The sequence below is a fragment of the Haliotis asinina genome, chromosome 10 (genome assembly GCF_037392515.1).
Source record: "Haliotis asinina isolate JCU_RB_2024 chromosome 10, JCU_Hal_asi_v2, whole genome shotgun sequence".
NCBI classification, from domain to species: domain Eukaryota; kingdom Metazoa; phylum Mollusca; class Gastropoda; order Lepetellida; family Haliotidae; genus Haliotis; species Haliotis asinina.
The window spans coordinates 34182349-34206213 of record NC_090289.1 but is presented as its reverse complement, the minus strand read 5'-3'; the positions used below and the strand labels follow the sequence as shown (position 1 = coordinate 34206213).

General features: G+C 46.0%; 1 pseudogene; it reads left to right on the top strand.

Moving 5' to 3' along the window:
- The first annotated feature begins 455 nt into the window (after positions 1 to 455).
- LOC137298666 (uncharacterized) lies at positions 456 to 23014 on the top strand (annotated as a pseudogene).
- The last annotated feature ends 851 nt before the right edge of the window (positions 23015 to 23865 follow it).

The window sequence follows — 23865 nt, the reverse complement described above, 5'->3', positions numbered from 1 at the left end:
ATAAGAAATCAGCCAGCCTACCTCAAACGTTGTGTCGACGGTGTAGCCAAGCGGTCATAGTTTTTCGATTCTCCACATGGATACAATATGTGAAGCCCAAGAACGTTTCATAATTTAGCATCTAGACTTAACTTAATCAACTAGTTGGCATGATATGCAGTCCTCCGCATGTTGAATTTCCCGTCGACTATTTTATTCTACAATTTATTAAACACATAATATGTGTAGATGCATTTTCTAAAAGACTGAGCGGGTAGGGTATCAATGTGTGAATCCCATTTTGAACACCATAATATATAGGTATTGCTCAAGGAGGCATAAGGTCCTACTGACTCATGTGATCAGGTTCAAGTATCTTTCTAATCTGAAACAGTTGTTAGTGAATGATCCTCAAAGATGCGTGTACATCTTCCAAGTTGTAATATGATGTGAGGTCACGGATGTGTTTATTACAGGATGGATTCAGAACCTGTGTTCCCCAAGTGTGTGGTGTGCAACACCTCCTTCAGCTACAGAGGACCACAGCCGCACCTACTTCCCTGTCTACATCCTGTATGTGAGGACTGTCTCAAATCACCGGAAGTCACAACTCTGGACTGTTCTGTCTGCTTGAAGAGTCATGTCGGGAGTTTCCCAGTAGATGATGTTGTTCTTTGTGACATCCTCAACCAGACAATGAAGTACCGACTTTCAGTGTACCAACAAGATGGATCAGAACCAGGCAATATCTTGGTGTCAGGAATGTGAGGAATATTTCTGCGAGCACTGCCATTTATCTCACTCAGAGATGAAATCAAATAGGAATCACACAGTGAAGTGGATTTCTGATCTTCCATGTACATCAACAAGGTCCCAGTCCGACTGTGCGAAACACGGACAACGTTTGGACATCTACGATAATGTCTGTGACTGTTTTATCTGTTTTGAATGTTTCTACGAAGATAACGTCAATCACGGTACCAACAGAGCTCATATGTTCTTGCGTTGTGAACATGACGCCTTGAAGGCTTACATAAACTCCGCTTCAGAAAAGAAGGAAAAGATCATTTCAGCAACAGAAACGGTTCATGTACAATCAAGACATATTGAAGAGAAGGCCGTCTCCCTCAGAGACACCGTTCAACACACATTTTCTGAGCTGAGAGATGTGATAGATCAGAGGGAAAAGGAGGTGCTTGTAGAGCTGGATCAGATTTTAGACTCCATGAGGAACATCAACGACAGTCGACGTCCTGTCCTGAAGGCATCAGAGACATGCTGCCAAGCTGTCCTTGACTACGTGAACGAGACTCTCCATTACGCCTCACCTTCCTACCTCCACAAAGTGAAGAGTTCCATCACACATGCCTTTGAGTCTTGTATAAAGGCTGACATTCCTGTTGTTCACAAATATGAACCGTGTGCCGTCTTCTCACAGCAAGGTTTTCCGGATTTGAAATCCTTCGTGTCATCCTTTGGTACTTTTATGTCTTCAGTTTTCCCGACAGAATCATCTATGGAAGCATCGCTAAAAACAGGTAACTAACTGTCTCTTGGCTTTTTACTTTCTTTTGAACCAGATCCAGGTGTTGATGTAACATGTCATGACTATAGATGCTTTCAGATCTTCTAATTGATACTTGCCATTATTTGAACATCACAGTAATACAGTAATGCGAACTATTTTCTGGGCAGTGTGTTTGTCAGAAGGGTGTATATGTTTAGTGGAGGATATTTGTAATAATCATACTCTTCTGTGTCGAAGCTATGGTTGTCAGGAAGTAAAAGCTTTTCAACTTTTATGCTTCCATTATTCGTAATTCATCTGTCGACCCTCGGTTACCTCGAAGTAAGTCCCAATCCTTGTTCCGGGGCCTTTCATTAATATAAAGGCCCGGGAACCAAGATGGCAAATCCCTTCAACTTCGACAATTCAGTGTTTGTATCTAACTAAGGTATACGTTCATGTTATTACAAAAACAATCCTATTCTACATGCTCTGAACGATTGACTACTGTACCATCGAACACATGTTTTGGAATGATGATAACATGTCTAAATACCAGCATTGTACCTGTGTATTTATTGGTTGTATCTGCTGTTAATGTTCTTACAGGCCTTCAGATGAAATTGGAAGCAGATATTGATGAACTTCAGACACAGAACAGAGCCGCTCAGACGGTAAATATATTTTTTGTAATAATGCTTTCAACTATGCCAGAAAATCTAAAGACCCGGAAGTATAGGTACTGCATTTAATGCATTTAATGCGTTGATTGTATGTATCTCAAATGATGTATTATTTCAAAAGGGTAGTCACTGAACCTATTGTCACCATTATAACAAGATCAGTACCGAGGGCCACAGTAAAGAACATATTCAGATCTTAAAAATACTGTTTATTTATACCGTCCAGCTCATCAGTACACTGGAAAGGACTCCAGACTCCAGGGGATCGTGATACAGTTAGACCCCATGGGTATGTTTCTTCTGTAGAGGATACAGTGATAGATGATACGGAGCCCTTTGTAGTCATTATTTGCTTCTCTTAAGAACCTGTCCTTGTCGTGTGGTTCATGTGGTAACTTTAACATTTGTTAATATACTGTTATTTACACTAACAGTAACCCCGCAATGAATATGCCTCCTCCTCCTCCTCCTCCTCCTTCATATAATAATGTAGGTTTATTGTCGTACGGCAATACTGTGTCTATATTACATCTACCTGTAAACAATGAATACAGTGATTTGCATATGACCGCTAGTGTCACTTTGCGATGACATCAGCCAAATCAGGGAGTTAGACCACCTACCCTCCTTAAACCATGGGCTAGTGAAGAAGAATTCTAAAACATGTCGGGAACCTGAAGAATAATTCTACCCGAGAAACGCAAGTGCAATGGGGTGTGGGTAACTGTCCCTATCTGAAGCATGAACAAGCAGTTTACCATCCTTACAGGCAGTGTGATCAATGTCTTGTAAACCTTATGCATGCAGTCCACTGACAGACAAGCCTCACCCTGGGCAATATCATTACAATATTAGTTAAAAAATTAGTTATCAGTAATATAAAACGTTTAGCTACCTTTCTTTCCTCAAAAACACCTTCATCTTTCCTGTGGGTGTCTTGTCTAGTTGGGTAGTATAGTAGTTAAAGCGTTCGCTCGTCATGCCGAAGACCCGGGTTCGAGTTCCCACATGGGTACAATATGTGAAGTCCATTTCTGGTGTGCCCTACTCTGATGTTGCTTGAATATTCTAAAAGCGGCGTAAATCATACTCATCTGTCCAAGAGAACTATTGAAATTGTTAGATTTCTGATATTTATATCACTATAAATAGTGTTATTCTTTCACGGGCATACAAGGCATTTATTTATATGCCGTTACTTCACACACATTGTCCAGCAAATAGCAAAGTGCATTCTTTTACAATATACTCTTTCTGGTATTATCATAATGATTAAGGTACCCACGTTTCCAGGCAACGACAAAGATACCAAGCTACACATGCTTGGGACAGTGAACAGAGCGCGACATGTTGTTGTATGTAAGTATAACTTCCTCTACTGTTTAAGTATATTCAAGGACAACCAAGCAAGGAAGTGTAACATGTTCTGTTAACATGTTATGTATAGCTAGCTGTCATTTACAGCGTAAAGGAAATCCGGGAATTATGTTGAAGTGAAGAAAGTATATAGATGAGTATGGTCATAAAATGTATAGTTAAAACACAGCCATTACAACAATGCCAGACGCTATCAGTTGTAACATCCGAACAGAAATGTCTGTACTCGTAAGTATCTTTTGCAATGTATGATAACACATTTATAAAGTAAACAGTAATGATAACGGAAACACTAAAATGTTTGAAAAACCAGGCTGCTTTCAATATGCTTGATCTAGTCTCCAAGGCCAATGCAATACACTATGACTTGTGGGAACAATTGAGACCCAACCACGATATTTCGTCACGATCAGCGGCCAATGCAATTTCCAATATCTCACCAACAACACGGGCGTGCAAGGGCGTAGTAATTATTCCAACGATAACACCCGACACAGCTTTGCTGGTAAAACCTCCACTAGGGTACGTTTCCCGGCGTCCTCACTATCGTAGCTAGCACGGGCCAGGATCAGCCATGTATTCCTCCAAGTAGTGTAGGGTATGTGTGCATGTCGTAGGTGTGTGTATGCATGGTAGTGAGGAGTGAGATACGCTTGTGTACCAAGACGTGTAGTGATGGGAGCCGATTGGATGGTTTTGTGTTTTTACGACATGTTGTAACGGTGTTTGTGGTGCTTGTTAATGTCATGTAATCTTCGCAAACGTCGTGTATCTCTGTGACAGCCCCTAAACATTAAGAGACGGATATAGTCCCCCCAGCATTCTGTTAGTGGACTGGTCAACCCTGGTAGCCCGTGGAGGTATTGGCGGGCTGGCTGTGACCGGATAAGCTGTGCGAAATTGCACTAAATACAAAAACAATAGGTATTTACCTTGTAGAACGCGGTACAGACGCCCGGCCACATATCGCGGAACGGTTACTACCACTGGTAGCGATATTTGGGTATCAGTAAGTGTATTGCATAGCGATATATTGTCTGTGGGCCATTTAATGTGTACTTCTGATGTGAGCCAACGGTGCTTTATTTGCACATTTTCTGGGATATATTGGGGTTGAGATAGTGCCAGGACTGTAGGTGGGGCATCGACCCGTAAAAGACTGATTCGAACATTGCTCTGAGGGGACGAAAAGCTTAAAAAGAGGGTGGTAGAGGCGTCAGTTTGGACCTTATAAAAGTAGATAGCCAGAGCAAGAAAAAGGATTACCACAAATAAGAGGACTATCATTTCGAGGTTCCACAGTGGTTTAAAAATGGAGGCGACCGACAGAGTTGGGGTGGTAGAGGGTCCTCCCGTGGTAGTCGGTGGCGTCCATATCAAAAGGCCCTTAGTAGTGGTCATGCTTGTTGACAACCCTGTCGTCGCGGCTAGGGCCGAGTGCATTAATAACTGTGACTGGATGGCAGCAATGCGACGGTTGGTGAAGAATATTATTAGCGCTAGAACAGCCATGACGCCCCACATGGCGAAAGTGGAATATGCCACCGAACCAAACCAGTCAGTGTTCCCCTCTGAGTTGGGTTAGTGCGTTCATATATACTGGGTCAGTGGGGTCGGTGTAGATTATTTCGTTCGCTTTGGCCTTAGTGACTGCATGATGGAGATTGACGCTGAGTTGTTTATCTGTTTGGATCAGTTTAGTGAAAGACGCATTGGCCAAACGGAATTGCGCCGTTTTATATTGTACCGGTTCGTCTGCGATGAGCGTCGGTATCCGATTTAGAATGTCTTGAGATGAAAAGAAATGTCGTAATAAGGCCACGTTTAAGGTATAGTTGAGGGAAGACGTATCGCTAGCTTGTCGGCAACCAGTAAGTCGGGGAGGGAGCCTCATACCTTCGGCCTGAATCGAACAGGAACAATAAATAGGTGCTATACAAAAGTTACAACCTGGCTGTGTTTTTGTTGAATTTGGGCACGTGTAGATAACCTCCGAAACCCGTATCAGTAGTAATTGGTCGGGACCTAGTTCGTACAATTGAGGTTGGGTACTGTCGGGTACTAAATGAAAATTACACCAGTCATGGGCCAAATCGATGTCGTTCAGCCAAATGGCCAGCGTACAAGATGGGTTGTCAAAGCTTCTTTCGGCCGGTAATTTTGTACAGTGTGTGTGTGTCGATCGAACACAAGACTCAAACTCTTGGCTCGTAAACTCGACGAAACATTTATCTTTACGGGAGATAGCTATATAGGGAGCCAGGTTCCGGACTATCGTGGTGTCGTTCGACCCCTCGTGTAAGGGGACGGGGACTGTTGTTGATCGATAGAGGGTGACATCGTCCTTGGCTGGTGTAATGGGGACCAAGAGGGACAAGAAGAGTATATTTCCCTTCCGTCTAGTTTGTACGTGGCCCGAGGTATAGTATGCCCGGGGGTCGTGATAAACCAAGTCAAACTCTGGGTAATTGAAGGCGAGTTGTATTTTGATACGGTTTAGGACGACCCGAAGTGTGGATAGGGGGACAAGTTCCTGTGGCAGTTGGCCTTTCAGTAGTTTGGCTGTACTACGCATTAAGTCCTGTGATTGGGAATTTAAGTGGCTAGTGAGGTGCAGTTGCTGTGTAGACAGGAGTAGGAGGAGGGAGAATAATCGCTTATACCAGTTAGCTTCGCGCATTGTGTTTTGCGAGGGACTTACTATTAGGTCATGATTTATCTGCACTACCTTAACCAGATTATCGATTCGGGAGTTAGTTTTAGACATAAAGGAGGACATAGCATGGTTCGTGAGATTAAAGGCGATGTCCCGCATGTGTACTTGCCCAGCCAAGAATCTCACGTGGTCTGCAATGACTTTCAAGTCCCTTTCTGTGGCGACCCCCGCGAGTCCCTTAGCAATGTCTCCCAGAAAAGGTAACAAGCTTCGTTGCTGGCGGGACTGGCTTTCCGGTTCTTCCCCCTCCGGGATAAAGTGTCTAAGTGTGTCCAGGGTATCGTGTATGCGGGTGGTGGCGGCGTTATGTAAGTTGCGTGTATAATTCAGGATTGGTTGTGCGGCGTCCCTAGTCTGCCTACATTGGGTGATGGCCCCCTTAAAGGAAGCAACGCATCGTGGGAATTGGAAGGATAGGTCTGTGGGTAGTGCGTTTGGTAAAGTGAGAGCAAAAGTGTGCACCCACGTTTGATCGTACGTCTTAAGTCTCCCGAGATTTTTAAACAAGACCCCAAAATGCAGCCGTTGGATGTCGTCATCCTCCATGCATTCGGCCTCCCGTATACTCCAGGACAGTCCTATCAGGATAACCACCAACAGCCAGGGAACCATCATTTCTGGGAACAAATAAATATACGGGGATAATGACAGCGTGGATGTATAGACGGCAACGACAGTGCAAAGACCGTATGGTGTTGGTGTTTTAATTGGGGTGGGGGTGGGGGTGGGGCGATGTCTAAGCGCATAGGCAGCATGACGACGCAAGAGGCAGGCGCGGTCCCAGTTGTTCGTTGTGAAGTACGGCTGGTGATGTACGCCGCCGTCACGTGCACTTGACGGCGGCAACCTCACCTGGATACTAAATGTCAACCCTATTGTTACACGCTCTTTCCCTACACCGCGAACCAGTAGTCAAGAATCGTCACCCCTGACACTGGTGTCTTATGATTGAGCAACACGTGTATTGACGGACAACATGGTTTCCCCTTACCATTTCGTCGGACAAGATTCTCTTTACAGGCTAAGTTCACCCCCGTGGTGAACCAATTAATCGGTCCCGTCATGCAAGCAACTCACAATATAACGCTCTCGTCGGACAAGAATATCTCAATAGGTCGCTCTCGTCAGACAAGAATCTTCCAATATGTCGCTCTCGTCAGACAAGAATATCTCAATAAGTCGCTCTCGACAGACAAGAATATCTCAGTATGTCGCTCTCGTCAGACAAGAATATCTCAATATGTCGCTCTCGTCAGACAAGAATCTTCCAATATGTCGCTCTCGTCAGACAAGAATATCTCAATATGTCGCTCTCGTCAGACAAGAATATCTCAATATGTCGCTCTCGTCAGACAAGAATCTCTCAATAAACTATGACACGTATAAACTATATCTGAACTAACCAGAGTCTGCCATCCATAGGCTACTATAGGTTTCGTCCGACAAGAATCCGCCAGCATCGGCGATATATCTCTCTTACGGGGCAGACTTCACTTCAACCGACCACTATAAAAATAAATATATGTATATATATCGCATATTTCGAGGGACAGCCTAAACAGAGCCGTACACGCCTCGTTCGACATGCGTTCGCCATTCGTCGGCTACCCGTGTCACGTCTGACAAGAATCCGCCTCAACAGGCCCAGTAGAAAAATATAGATCTCGTTATAAACAACCTCCATGACAGGCCGATACCTATCTCGTCCGACAAGTATATTCGCGTTCAACCGATTATGAATTGGGTAATTCTAGGGATAAGCGCCCGCCTCTTACTAGTTAATCAGGATAGGTATGCGTGTCATGTAATGTGAGTGAATTCCGACTGATGTTTGATCTGTGCGTGAATGTAATGAGTGTCAGTGCCTACGTGTCAGACGTGTGCCCCTAGGTTTGTAGGGTGGTTGATGTGTTAGCATGGTGCTGTCCCGGTGACTGGTTTTGTTCCCGTTTGGTCCTGAGTCGGGTTTTCATGTTCCATGTTCGGCTGGCATGGAAATCCTCCATGAGTATGTCGGGGAGCACGGTGTGTGATACCCAGCGGCTCCGGGTTTCACCTGCATATTTCACCTTGTAGTGTCAGATTCCTCCCATACGTCGTGACTGCAAAATATTCTCCACGACAGGTTCGTTTTTAGTAAGATCGTGGCACGGGGGTACCAAGGGTGGTCGAGTTTCTTTCTGGATTTTTCTGCGCAGGACCGACAGTGGGATGTCATCGTCAGAATCCCACTCTTCCCCCGTATCGGTGTCCACCGTCTCCGTTATTTGCGTGTCCGTGGGGCCTGGCAGGGGTAGGTCACGTGGCCGGTTTTCCGGTCCCAGGTATGGCTTGAGACGGTTAGCATGGACAGGGGCCCGAAGTGGTCTGTGTGTCCCACAGCGACGTAGGAGATAGTTGGGGGTTTCATAAGCGAAGACGATGTAGAATGGACCCGTGTAAGCCCTCTGAAGTTTCCGTGAGACATGGGGCTGCAAGGTGCCTTTCTTTAGCCATACTTTCTGTCCCACCGTAAAGCTGGGTTCCTGCGCTTTGAGGTCATATCTGGCCTTATAGGCCTCTTGTGCTGTTTTAACATTGGCTTGTGCAATATTTCGAGCAATCTCCAAATTGTCTAGGAGTTGGCGCAGGTCTGTTCTGACTGTGGATGGAAGGCCATCTGGGAGTGGTTGTAGGATATTGTCAATAGGAAGCCTGGGTTCCCGTCCATAGACCATGAAGTATGGTGAGTAGCCAGTAGAATTGATAGCTGGGCTCAGTCTATATCCCGCCATTATGCTTGGAAGGAGATGTGGCCAGGCTTCCCTGGCATCATCACAATAAACCCGGATAGCTTGTGAAATAACACTGTTCATTCGCTCCACGGCGGCATTAGTCTGGGGGTGAAATGGGGAGGTCCGTAGCCGCTTAACATCCAGCAGTGTGCAGAGTTCCGTAAGTAGGCGAGAAATGAATTCCCCTCCATTATCAGTCAGAAGGGCCCTCGGTGTCGAGTGTCGGGTGATTATGCCATCATAGAACGCTGTTGCGACTTCCTTAGCTGTCTTTGTCTTAAGGGGAAAGGCTTCACACCATCTTGAAGCGGAGTCCACACAGACTAGAACATACTGGTACCCCTCGCTGGTAGTTGTAAACTTGCCTAACAAGTCAATGGACCAACGGTCAAACACGTCAACGAGCTGCAAGGGTTTAAGTGGCGCAGGGCGATAGTGGAAGTCGCGTTTTGCCACCTGGCATTGGGTACATGTGGCAACCCACATTTTGACGAAGTTGTACATCCCCTTCCAATAATACTTGAGCCGCATGGCGGCGTAGCATCGATCTACCCCGGGGTGTGCAGCAAGGAGATGGTCGTGGTATGCCCTCATAATATCTTGTCGAAGTGGCGCAGGGATACAAATCTGTCTATATGTCCGCATTGGTAGTTCCGTGCGATCCCTGGGAGTGTAGAAGTGAATGAGAAGTCCCTCATCCAATTCGTAATCGGCCGCCTCCAGTATTATGCGCCGAGCGGTTTGGTCATCCTTGGGTAGTGTCCCTGTTTCCATGTAGTTCATAATGTCTCGGAAGGAAGGGTCTCCGAGTTGTAGGTCGCGTAGTCTATCCGGAGGTATTCCCTCGGGGTACTGTAGTTTGTGTGTACCTTTACTTGGAGCGGATGACTCCTGCTCTGTGGCCGGAGTAACCTCCCGGTCAACTGTTGATATGGCGTGGCTGATCGTATCAATCCCTACTAGTTCCTCCTGTTCATTATCCTCTCTAGGGGGGTAAGGTCGTCTGCTGAGGGCGTCGGCATTGCCGTTCTTGGCTCCGGGAACATAAGTGATGTGCAGGTCATATTGAGATAGCAGTATACTCCAACGACCGAGCCGGCCCGAGGCGTCCTTAATGGTGTTCAAATACTGAAGAGCTGCATGGTCAGTGACAACTGTACAGTGGCTATCGGCCAAGAATGGGTGAAAGTGTTTCAGGCCCAACACGATAGCCAGGCATTCCTTTTCCGTAATGGAGTACTTCTTTTGTGTTGGGGATAAACTTTTCCCTGCAAAGGAAATCGGGTGTTCTTTGCCATCCTCCCCCTTCTGAGATAGCACAAAGCCTACACATTGTTCCGACGCATCACACGATAAGATGAAGGGTTTAGTGAAGTCTGGGTATGCTAGGATAGGGGCAGACGTGAGTGCTGACTTCAGGGTTGTGAACGACTGTTCTGCGGTAGTCGTCCAGACATAAGGGGTATCCTTCCGTAGCAGACGGTGTAAAGGCTCGACAATATCAGCATAACCCTTGATGAACTTTCTGTAATATCCTGCCAACCCCAAGAAGGAACGAAGCTCTTTGGTGCATGTGGGTTGAGGGTATGTAACCACACTGTCGACTTTCTCCGGATCCATTGCGACACCCTCTTTTGAAATCACATGCCCCAGGTAGTGAATAGTGGAGAGTGCAAAATGACACTTGGAGGGCTTCAATCGTAAATTCGCTGTGCGGAGTTTGTCAAAGACTGCCTCCAGGTGCGTCAGATGATCTTCAAACGTTTTGGAGTAAATGAGGAGGTCATCCAAATAGCTAAGGACCGATCTCCACGACATGGAGAAAAACAAGGATGATATAATGAAGGAAAAACAGCTTGGGGCATTGACAAGGCCGAAGGGCATGACCTTAAATTGGTATGCGCCCTCCCCCTGCACGATGAAGGCCGTCTTTTCCTTGCTATCCTCGGCCATGGGCACCTGGTGATATCCTGACATAAGATCCAGGCTTGTGTAATAGCAGGCGTGACTGGTGCCTAAGGACATCAGCGATTGATCGATATTCACCAGAGGCCAATGTTCAACGGTCGTGATACGGTTCAACCGGCGGAAGTCCACGCAAAATCGTGTCGTCAAGTCCCGCTTTTTCACTAGGAGTACTGGAGCAGCCCAGGGAGAGAAGGATGGTTCGATGATATCATTATCCAACATTTGTTGTAGATGTTTACTAAGTTCCTCTCGTTGGTTTGGATTGACAGGGTAAGGTCGTTGACGCAGTGGTTTATGTGTTCCAGTGTCGATGTGACACTCAAAGAGGTGAGTTCGTCCAAGCTCCGTGATGTCCTTTGCGAATACGTCCCTATGACAGCCAATCAACAACAGAAGAGCATCTTGTTCCCGGGGGGTGAGGTGAGAGTTAGTTAAGTCAATGTCTAAGTCCGCGGCCTGGCGCCGATATTTATCCTGAGTGGTGGGATCCTCTTGTAGTAGTCTGTTCAGTGGTGAGGGGTTGGGTCCCGGGGATGGTGACACCGATGGTGACAGGTCATCCCTGTGGTCAGGGGACCTGGTGACATCTGGGCGGGGTGGCAGTCCCTCATGGGTGACATGTGACATGACACCACTTGACCCTGGTGACAGATCCGCATTAGTAGCAGGCGCCTTGGGGACAGTTGGCTTGGGGACAGGTGACATCCCCACAGGGGTGGCGACCGGATTGAAAGCGTCCGTCTGTGGAAACAGGTCCTTACTGGTGACAGACGGCTCGGGGACAGTTGACATAGGGACAGTTGACACCAACTCCGAGGCGACGGCGAGATGGTTGACATCCGACCTCGGTGACAGATCCTGGCTGGTTACAGGCGGCTTGGGGACAGTTGACAGAGGGACAGGTGACATCACATCAGTGGTGACGGCGAGATGGTTGACATCTGACCTAGGTGACAGATCCTGGCTGGTGACAGGCAGCTTGGGGACAGTTGACCTAGGGACAGGTGACATGACATCAGTGGCGATGGCGGAGTGGTTGACATCTGACCTAGGTGACGGATCCTGGCTGGTGACAGGCGGCTTGGGGACAGTTGACCTAGGGACAGGTGGCATGACATCAGTGGCGACGGCGGAGTGGTTGACATCTGACCTAGGTGACGGATCCTGGCTGGTGACAGGCGGCTTGGGGACAGTTGACAGAGGGACAGGTGACATCACATCAGTGGTGACGGCGAGATGGTTGACATCTGACCTCGGTGACAGATCCTGGCTGGTTACAGGCGGCTTGGGGACAGTTGACAGAGGGACAGGTGACATCACATCAGTGGTGACGGCGAGATGGTTGACATCTGACCTCGGTGACAGATCCTGGCTGGTTACAGGCGGCTTGGGGACAGTTGACAGAGGGACAGGTGACATCACATCAGTGGTGACGGCGGAGTGGTTGGTGGTTGAGTCCAGTCCCTCGACGTTGGCATGCATAGGCGGCGCTAACGAGTACCCGTCAGTTATTTGCATTCCCATATCAAAATCACCTTGCAGAGTTTCAAAGTGGGCAACTTCAGTCCCTTTTGTAATGTGTACATGAGTGTCCGTGGGATTGAGAACTTGGAATGTTGCAGAATTGTTGTCAACTGATACCAAGCAATGACAACCTATGACTGAATATAATTGTGCAAGCTTTGGTGAAGGTTTCAGTAGCCCCGTGTGACCAGTTGTGTCAGAGTCGAGTAGTACTGAGAAGCACGCTTCCGCGCGGGGAGGGATAGACAGTGAGTGTGGTGTCCGAGCCGGTGTGGTGGTATATGGTGTGAGAAAGGGTGTGGCGGTGAGTCCCTGCTGTAATACTAATTGGCGTTTTGTGAAATCAATCGATGCTGCATGGTCGGTCAAAAAGTCTAATCCCAGTATGATGTCTTGTTGTAACCCGTCAACTACGTAAAATGTTTGGGATAATTTCAAGTGAGCTATCAATACGGGCAATGTGACCACCCCAATGACCGTTAGAGTGGTTCCATCTGCTCCCGTGAGTTTAACACGTGGAGCTGACAGTAAAGGAAAAGATCCTTGCATCCCTACTTGTTTGTAACGTTGCGAATTAAGGCACGATGTGGATGCACCTGTGTCAACCAATGCACGCAACTCCTGAGCCCTAATGGATACTGGTATCATGCTGTTTGCTAAGTGTACACTATTGATGGTGTGAAGTGATGGCACCACGATCGGTGGGGGAGAGGGAGAGCGTACTTGTACCGGGAGAGGGGAACTCCGAGGTTCCATAACATAAGTTGCTTGTGGGTCGGCTGTACCATGTGTAGCCGCCGTGTAGTGCTTGTCTGATACGGTACTGAGAGGTTCGTCTACGGGCGGAGGGGGTTCGGGGGGAGTACGGTTTCCCATTTCGGCCGGCAACCTGTCCTGGTCATGTTTCATTTGCGGAGGAGGGGTGCCCGGGGGCTCTGTAATGGGTCGCCCCAAGGTTTGATGACTGAGTGATAAGACGACTGATGGGGCAGGGGCGAAAGGGGAGGAATCCGGGATTGGAGTGTGGTCTACACGTGCCGGCACCATGGCTGGGGGCTTATTGCCTGGTGGGGGTTTGGACGAACTGGTTGTACTTTGGTATGTCGGGCTGTCTAAACGTTGCGAGGAATGAGTTGGGAATGGGATTTCGTTATGCCCGAGATACTGTGTGTTTTGGTTATGGGCTCCCCCCCAGTCTCTGTGTAGTCATGCGGTGGGTTGGCGGACTTGACACCACCGAGCTATATGACCTTGTTGATTGCACCGGTAGCAAGTAATTAGTCTGGCTCTACATTCACGGGGATGGAAGTGAAACATACCACAACCCTTACACGTGAACGGGCGTCTGTCCTGTAATGTATTTCGAATACCATAAGAATTTCCCGGTTTATTGGCGTAGTTTCCCAATGGGGCAAAACGGACATTGCGACTATTTGTAGTTCTCCCGGTGTTCTGGTTGTTGTTCTGCGGGCGATAGGGCATTTGTTGTGTATGTGTAGGTGTGAACTGTGGACTGTACATGGTTGGCTGTGGATTTGCTGTCGATGGCTCTGGGAGCATGTGAGTGTTCTGCTGTGTTTGATGGTGTAAGTACTGACTCAAATCAACTACATTTACTGGTTGTAGTGGAGGCTGTTTGGTATGAGTTGTAAGTTCATCCACCTGTTCGCTCAATAGGTGGATGGCCTGCATGACTGTAGATTCGTCCTCAGGGGACCCAGTAGCATCAGCAATTTCTGCACTCTGTACAACTTCGGCGAGGGTAGTGTGTGGCCTAGTTAATACAAAGCGTTTTACATTCTGGCATGCGTTTCTAAGAACGAGATCCCTGACAAAATCATCATTGTTCCGGCCGATCAAGGCCGCCTGATGCCTGACCGCCTGTAAGAAGTCAGCGAAGGGTTCGGATGGTTTTTGTTTCCTGTCTATGAGGTCATTTGCTCTCTTTAACATGACAATAGAATTTGGAGCATAACGCTGCAGGAAAGTTTTCTTCAAGGCTGGCCACGAACACTGGTCCTTGGCCAAAGTCCCGTCAAACCAGTGTGAGGCCTGCGAGGACAGATATAAAGGGAATAGTTCCTTCTTTTCCTCACCTGTATAACCATGCACCTTACAGTATCGCTCAAACTTTCTTAACCAACCTTCAGCTGCAAGCGGGTCCTTACCATCAAAATGGCTCATTGGTACTGCAGATAAGGAGACAGCTCGGGTAAATGATTGAGCTGGGTTTACTGTGGGGACGGACTGCGCACTGGTGCGATTTGTCGTGGCCATACTAGACTGATACGTGGGTGGGGCGGGGCCACCTTGAACCACTGCAGCTGTGTGGGTCACTGGTGTACTGAAGATATCCGTGTGTAATAATTGGGGACCGGCCATTGGAGACGAGAAGGGTGACCATTCGACTGGCATTGGGGGGCGATTGGGACTGGCGTTACTAGATGTTGTGGTCTTAGTGCAGGAGGACATGACTGGTGTGGTGTCAACAATAGCGGCAGGGCTCTCGAAGTCAGATGGGACGGTCTTACTACTCGGAAGTGGGGAAGCAAATAAAGTAGACCCGCTGGAAGGTGTAGCTACAGGAGACAGGCATTGGTGATTGACAGGACGTACAGAGATGGGATTTCCGCTACCGTTAGGGGTTAGAGGCATGATTATCTCAAAGATCTCGTTCTTTTACAAGTATATAGCAAAGGCGAAATTGGCTTACCTAGGTGTGCTCGATCCTGCCGAATGCGCACTATTTGATATAGTCTAAACGTCTCACAACAGTTTCTGTCACTTTCCTATAAGTTCATAGTCACATAAAGTTCGGTGTAGTGCTTCCCTGGCGTCCCACTGTTCTGTACTGTCCGGTCCTCCTGTGGTTCCGGTGATCTGGTGTCGTCCTCCTGCCTTCCTCAGTAGCTGCGGCCCTCTCCCTTGACCAGTTGCGTTGGTGGTGTTGCCCTTTCTCGGACGGTCCCAACGTCCCCGTTTGCACCTGAATTTACTAGTGTTTACAATTTAAGCAGCCAAGCGTCACTCTGCTTAATGCAAATTGCCGTGTGTGCACCCGTTGCCCCGCACTTTACGCCTCTCAACAGTTTACGCAGCCAAACGTCACTCTGCTCAATGCAAATTGCCGTGTGTGCACCCGCTGCACAGCACTTTACGCCTCTCAACAGTTTAAGCAGCCAAACGTCGCTCTGCCTAATGCAAATTTCCGTGTGTGCACCCGCTGCACCGCACTCTACGCCTCTCAACAGTTTAAGCAGCCGAACGTCACTCTGCCTAATGCAAATTTCCGTGTGTGCACCCGCTGCACCGCACTCTACGCCTCTCAACAGTTTAAGCAGCCAAACGTCACTCTGCCTAATGCAAATTTCCGTGTGTGCACCCGCTGCACCGCACTCTACGCCTCTCAACAGTTTAAGCAGCCAAACGTCACTCTGCTTAATGCAAATTGCCGTGTGTGCACCCGCTGCACAGCACTTTACGCCTCTCAACAGTTTAAGCAGCCAAACGTCACTCTGCTTAATGTGATCTGCCGTGTGTGCACCCGCTGCACAGCACTTTCCGCCTCTCAACAGTTTAAGCAGCCAAACGTCGCTCTGCTTAATGTGATTTGCCGGGTGTGCACCCGCTGCACTGCACTTTACGCCTCTCAACAGTTTAAGCAGTCAAACGTCACTCTGCTCAATGCAAATTGCCGTGTGTGCACCCGCTGCACAGCACTTTCTTTTTCTCTGAATGTCTGTACTCACAATATTGGGAAGCTACCCCGCATCTCCACCACGTCTCCAAGGTGCGCGGAGTCAGGTCGGTCAGCTGTCAGATAGATGACGTTTACCTGGTCGAATCCCGTACCTGCGATGGACGGGCCCTTACCCGAACTACGGTTTACCCCCGTACTTCGGTGCTGACGATAGGGGATGTGCGAGAGGTACAATGTCAGTACCCGGGGGCCCTTGGAGCTTTACCGTAGTTCCTCCAGCAACCACAAGACGATAATCTTCGTTCAATAGTTTATTTGGAACAGTGTTGCTGGACAACCCACTCTATGGTCACTCTATAAGACTTCAGCCGCAAAGCTTCCGTCTTAAGCCAAATGCTGGTGCCTTTTAAGATAGTTTTCCGACGATTCCTTGTGACCAAACACCAAGAGTGGGAGCGCACCAGACTCCCGACCCTGGGCTTTGCTACCGCTTAAAGCTAGGTCCCTACGTCACAGCCACCACCCTCTTCTTTTTGCCCATTGGTCAAAAACCCCTAACCCTGCATACTTTTTCACTCCCCCATCTTTATTCCGTACCCCCAATACCATATTTGTAAAGCTGTGAGGTGGATTCCAAGAAACCCGAAGTATCTAACTCCTAACCATATATGTCCCGTGGAATACTACGAACTGCTGCCGAGGTCCCCGGACAAGTTGCTCCATCTTGATAGCACCGTCCCTATCCTTTCTCCTAACCTATGAGTCATCTCGCCTTGCCCCCACTAAGTTCTAACGACCTACTTTCATGCTTATTTCCTCCGCAGCCGATTACCTACCTCTCCTACATTGTATATGTTTTCTACCTCACAGGCCTTTATCTATTATTTCCCATTCTATATATATTATTAGTACCCCTTGATCACTTATTATTAATAACATCATTCCTAGATCTAAATATTATAACCACAATAATAATTCCTCGCCCATGATTCGCTATTATCATAATAATCATAATTCCATGCCTCTGATACTAGCTCACGAGGCAACATTGTTTGGTACTGAAATAATGTATTTATTGTATGTCGAATTTTTACATTCACTTCGAATACAGAAAGAGAGTGAATACTGACCTCTCACAATGTGCACATATGTGGACCAAGGTCAGTTTGAGAAGAAGTTAAAGAACAACCACATAAGGTGGAGGCATATGAACTCGTGATACCATTCCCATTGAGGTCCGGATGTGGGACCTTGAGGTTCCATTAGTTATATTACACCACCAGGATTGAACATACGTATGCCTAAGGCTGTTAAAACCAGCTAATATGCAAGCACTGCAGTGCAGACTTCTTACTCAAAAGACAAGCTTGTGCTGATTAAGTTGAGTAATTCCATCAGTGTGTTGGACAACAAGCGACATAAAGCTATTGAAGACTTGAATAATGAAATTGCAAACCTACAGAGATTGCATAAATCTTTCAGACACAGGAAAAGAGGCTCGAGTGGTGGATCACGTAAACAAAAGAAATCGAAAGTTGTAGATAAGCAGGACAATGCTGCTGACTTTACAGGAACATCTACCAAGACCCAAAATAATGATATGAAAATATGCATCTGGAATGCAAGAAGTGTTTGCAATAAAACTTTATTTTAGAAAATGACGCGGATACACTGTTTGTGACTGAAACAAGGCTGATATCGACTGATGATGTCATCAAACAACTGGATACACTGGAGTGTAAAGTTAAATGTGGCGGCAGATCACTACACTGATATTTGTATATCGAACACCCCTATCCAACAAGAACAAACTGAAAGTAGCAACTTTTAGCCCAGAATTTGTGAACCTATTACAACTCTGTGCCAACAAACCGGGAACGTTTTCTATCTTTGGTGACCTGAATTTGCACTTTGACAGTCAAGCTTTCCCCGCAGTAAAATCTCTGACAGGTATATTAGACTCTCTAAACCTCAGTCAGTTAGTGTATATCCTGAAGTGGGTAATTACAAGATGCGATGAGGCTATAAAACTTGATAAAGTTCTAGACCTGCAAATGTCTGATCACTTTATACGTTTTGTTCCTTGCACATAAAACATACAAAACCGAGGCCAGTTCTTTTTTTCTGCCGAAACTTGCGGAAAATCAACTTGGACGCCCTCAACAAGGACATCATACAGTCAGAGTTGTATACACACAACCCAACTGACATAAACCAGCTCGTCGAGTGTATAACTCTGTTCTGGTCAAACTCCTGAACCAGTACGCACCAACACACTAGAAGCATGCAGCTATCAAACCTGCAACACTATGGTATAATGGCACCATCAAAAGGGAAAAGACAATCAGAAGAAAACTGGAAAAGAAATGGCAGAAATCACAACTTTAAATCAGCTCTATGTCCAGCAGAAAAACAAGGTAAACTACCTGATCAGGAAAGAAATGATCAGTTTTTTCAACAAAAAGATCATTGGATCAGACAATGATACAAAAATGATGTTTGACACAATATCATATAAAGGTGTCAGCAGACCTCGGTTCAGACGCTGAAATTGCAGTGCAGTTTGGTCAGTACTTCAAGGAGACGATTGATACAATTCACTCCCATCTCACGCAGGAGAAATGTGTAGACTCTCCGGACAAAACTCAAGCTGATCCTGTTCCTGCACTAACAGAGTTATCTCCCTTCTCAGAAGAGGAAGTATTAAAGCTTACTAAGGAGCTGCAGCCTAAGTACTATGACTCGATCCATCCCAACCCATCTGCTATTTGACTGTCTTGATGCCCTACTCCCAGTCATTACAAGAATAGATAACTTTTCCATGTCTACAGGCAAAATACCAACCTCCTTTAAATGTGCCCTTGTGAAACCCAACCTCAAGAAACAAGGTCCCAATGGCAGCGTCCTGAAAAACTACAGACCAGTGACAAATCTCCCGGTTTTATCCGTATACAAGTTTTGTCCGTATACAAGATCATCAGAAACAACATTTTCGAGAAGTTTCAGTCTGCCTATAGGACCGGACACAGTACGGGGACAGCCTTTCCCAGAGTCACAAACAACATTCTAAATGCAATGGACAACCATACGATGACCCTACTGGTCCTCCTTGACCTCTCTGTGACATTTGACACAGTGGACCACGGAATACTGCTGACCTTGGCATGACCTAGTTGTGACTGACACGGCACATATTTGGCTGATGTCATACATTACTATCAGGTCGCAAGTTGTGGCTGTACAGAATTCCAGATCTTCCACATTCAGTCACGATTGTGGTGTTCCACAAGGCTCAGTTCTAGGACCCATTTTGTTTTCACTCTAAACGAGGTCACCAAGAACTATTGCTAACAGCCACAATGTGAGTCAACATCAGTATACTGACGATAATCAACGCTATGTCTCATTCACAACGCTTAACGCCCAATCTTCATTACATGTTCTGGAACACTGCTGCTCTGATGTAAAGAAATGGATGAGTTCTCACATGCTCAAAACCAACCAGAAAAAAATCAGAAGTCCTTCTATTTGGCCCTAAAAACTAATTGAAGCTTGGTGACATAGGACATCTGAACATAGAAGGTGCAGCAGTTCAACCCTTAGAAACAGTGCGAAATCTTGGACTTTGCTTGGACCAGTAGTTGATGATGAATCCTCATGACAAGAGTATGTCAGACATCGTAACAATGAAAAAAACTCAGGCCATATCTCAGCAAAGACTCAACTGTCAAACTTGCAGGTGTGATGATTCTGTCCAGAATGGACTATCGCAATAGCCTCTTTGTTAATATTAACAAAGATGAGATAAAAAGACTTCAAGCCATTCAGAACTGCAGATCTTCAAAATTCGACCATATAACACCATTACTGAAAGACCCCCATTGGCTCCCTGTAGTTTCTCGCATAGACTACAAAAATCTTCTCACTGCCTACAAGTGCTTCCACGATCTGGCTCCATCTTATCTCCAGGAACTGCTGCACACATGTTCTCCATCTAGAGCTCTTCGATCTCAGCACAAAGATATCTGTACTGTTCCTAAGAATAAAACGGACAGATTTCTAAAAGAACCATTGCCTATGCTGCCTCTACCTTATGGAATGAGCTGCCTGCATCCATCAAAATGTCTGAAACTGTGCCTGCCTTCCAAAATAATCTTAAGACTTATCTCTTTCAAAGGACATTTCTATACCAACCACTTTGTCAGAGCAGCGCACATAGCATACTGTTGTGTGAATAGATGCGCTATGGAAATGCACATTATATTACGAAACACAGATTAAGATAGAAATGCAGCAGAGAGAGTTTGAGTGACCCTGGCACAGTCAGACCGTTAAGGCTCATCATCAGCTCAGGGTCCTCGCCCTCTCTACATGCAGCCCAGACAGCGAATGGGACTTCTCCTAGGGAACACTGCCTAGCCGAACCCACCAAGATCTTTTCAGAGAATATGAAGGCTCCCCAACTCTGCAGCCTTCTGCATTACCCAGATTGTCAGAAGGTCTGTGCTCCCGGTGGAGAACCTGGGCACTCTCCTGATCTGCGCCAAGAAATCAGGAGGTACCAAACCAAGGGCGCCGGGAACAATAGGTAGCCTGACGACAGTGTACTTGGGATGCAAGCGAAACATTTCAAAGGCGAGGTCCGCATATTTATTATCATGTTTTACGGATTAAAATTCAGCAGAGAGAGTTCGGGTGATCCTGGCACAGTCAGGCTGGTAAAGCTCATCATCAGCACAGGGCCCAATTGTTAAACCACCCACAGTAATATAGGCCATGTTTGATAGATATTAACTGTAATCTATGATCATTGTATTTTGTCTCATCTTATGACAGGTCCAAAGATGATGTTTGATTCCGAGAGATTAAGACTATACAGACACATTTATGACAAAGGCCTTCTCATCAACACCACATATCCTGAATGGGGAGGAAGGAAGACACTGGGCACCAGTGGGAAGATGTTGAAGAACTACCGTGGCACCTGCAGCACCTCCCCACTGCCCTCTAGCGGCCTGGTTTACTGGGTGGTGGAGGCGTATGTGGAACTGGACAAACCTCTGGGTGATCGGCAGCTTGTGTTGGAGGTTGGTGTGTGTGGAGAGGATGTCATGGACAGTAGCTATTATGTCGGAATTCAGCCTAATTCATGCAGTCTCCTCATATCAAATGCTGAGAATTATGTGAGGAGCTTTATAGCTATTAATGGAAAGGATGTAGCAGCAGCTGAAGTGTTTGAAAATAGGGCAGGAACATCCGTGACATTAAAGTACGGAGTTCTTGTTGATACTGAGAAGTTGGTGGTATCCTACCTGGACACCAAAGACAGAAAGGTGTTGGGATCTGGATGTATTGTTGACAACAAGCCACAACATGATGTCGGATACAACAGAAAGATGTGGCCTGTATTTGCTGTGTATATGAGCCCAAAGAGAGTTGAAATGAAGCTCGTGAGTGGACCGGATATACATATGGAAGACTGGAAGAAGAAGCTTCTCGAAGACGCCAGGCAAATGTGAGCGGAAGGGAATTGATACCATGGTTACAATCACAGCTCCTGTGCTCAACACTGGTAGACATCACGATCACAAGAAGTTAAACTGTTTTAGGATGTTTGCCTAAATGTTAAATTATTAAGAGATACATGGCTGACATACGACATTTTTGCATTATTGAAAGAGGAATCTGATGTAGTGTTTTTGTGGAAAAAGAACTTGCTTTTGGGGACTTTTTGACAGTATTTGATAAGCAGTCAGGTTTAGAGGTTTTGATGTGGGTTTGGTTGGAGATATTATTGTGTTTTTCGTTATTTGGTCAGAAGATGAGGATTTCAGTGTTCAAGTATTTTAAGTCTGAATCTAACTGATTATAAATATCTTTGAAATGTGAAGGTACTTGAATGAAGGAGTTTTGATATCTTTAGATAGGGATAGAGATGGATAGAGTTACCGTAGTTTCACCCCCTCCCACAGATCCCCATCCCCTCCAAAATGATTAAACAAAATAATGAAAAGAAGCCCCGATAATACGTTGGTTTTAAAGTTAATCGAATGAAAATAGTGACATGTATAATAATTATTGCTTTCTCGTCATTCATCGCTTTAATACAACAATAAAAACAATACTACCTTTTTGACGTGATACATGTTAAAGCGTTTGAAAACGTTCATATACACTTTCTTTGAGACATGTTGGTACACCTTTATATGCTATGTTGACACGTTTCTTGAGAAATTGTCATTAAAAAGAAGGAACCACCGCGTTGTTGTTGTCAGTGGCCCTTTAAGTGGTTGTCATGTTTAATATTAGTATTGTTTGCTGAATCATAATTATGTATTTCCGATGTACGGCAATATAAAGTTTAAAATCCCATTCGATGCTGTGTTTCTGATTGAGATGATCAGTCGCCAAAATACCCTCTAACACATGTTAACAAAACTGGACAATCCGGTGAAAATACACCAAAGGTCTTAAGGCGTCTCTGCCTATTCAACATTTACGCCTGGATGGTATTCAAATGATAACAATTGAGGGAATATGAGGGGTAATCACGACACTACACTATTACTAAGGTCATCCATCACACGCAATGCCCGTGTAGTGGTATTGTTACGTTTTGGACGTTTTCGTAGCTTCTCCGTGAGGGTTCGCGTTGGCGAGCCTTCTTTCCCAAATCAAAGATTCGGATCCAGTACCTCCAAGAAACAAAGATTACCTGGAGTATTGAGGAACTTCCTGGAAGCACCAGCACTTGGTTTCCTGGACTCTGGCAGTTGGACACCCTGATACGATTGTCCTGTAACACATCTGTAAAACATCCATACTCAACACAGAGCACCCACCCACATGCTGCGTAAAAGTAGAACTGGTAAAGACGCCTCATATATATCATGTCACGTAACACAGACAGACAGACACAGATACACAGCGACACAGACGCACACACGTGCGCATACACACATAGACAGACACAGACACAGGCACACACAGAGACACACACACAGACACACACACACAAACACCGGGCTCAGATCCCCCAGCCACATTGTGGGTATATAGAACAATCGGTATGTATGACACATATCTATCATGTCAAGCAAGACGCATAAGGGGCTACTGGTATAAATACCACATATGTCAAATCACGTGACTCACAATGAGGACAGAGCACCCATCCACATAGTGTGTACACACAGAACAATACATATAGCACATTTATTACTCGCCCGTTGAAGATACTGCAGTGTAATATTTTTACTTCAATATTACACTAGTGTAATACCGCTTGACGTATAACGTCAAAATGGTTCAGAGTTATGACGTCACAATGCTAATGTTGATGTCGCGATTTTACTAGACCTTGCTTATCTTGAAAGCTGAGAGTCCTCACTCTGTAGGCAATTTCGACGCAGTTTCTGTCAATTTATAGTGGCGAGTAATAAACAGAATACTAAACTCGCTTCCGTGAAATACCATTTCATTAAACTCGTTAAAGTTTTAGTATCAAACTCGCTTTCGCTCGTCTGATACAAAATCATTAACTCGTTTAATAAAAACGGTATTACACGGAAGGTCGTTTAGTATCATCTATATATATCACGTCACGTAACACACACACAGAACACAAGCAGACACAC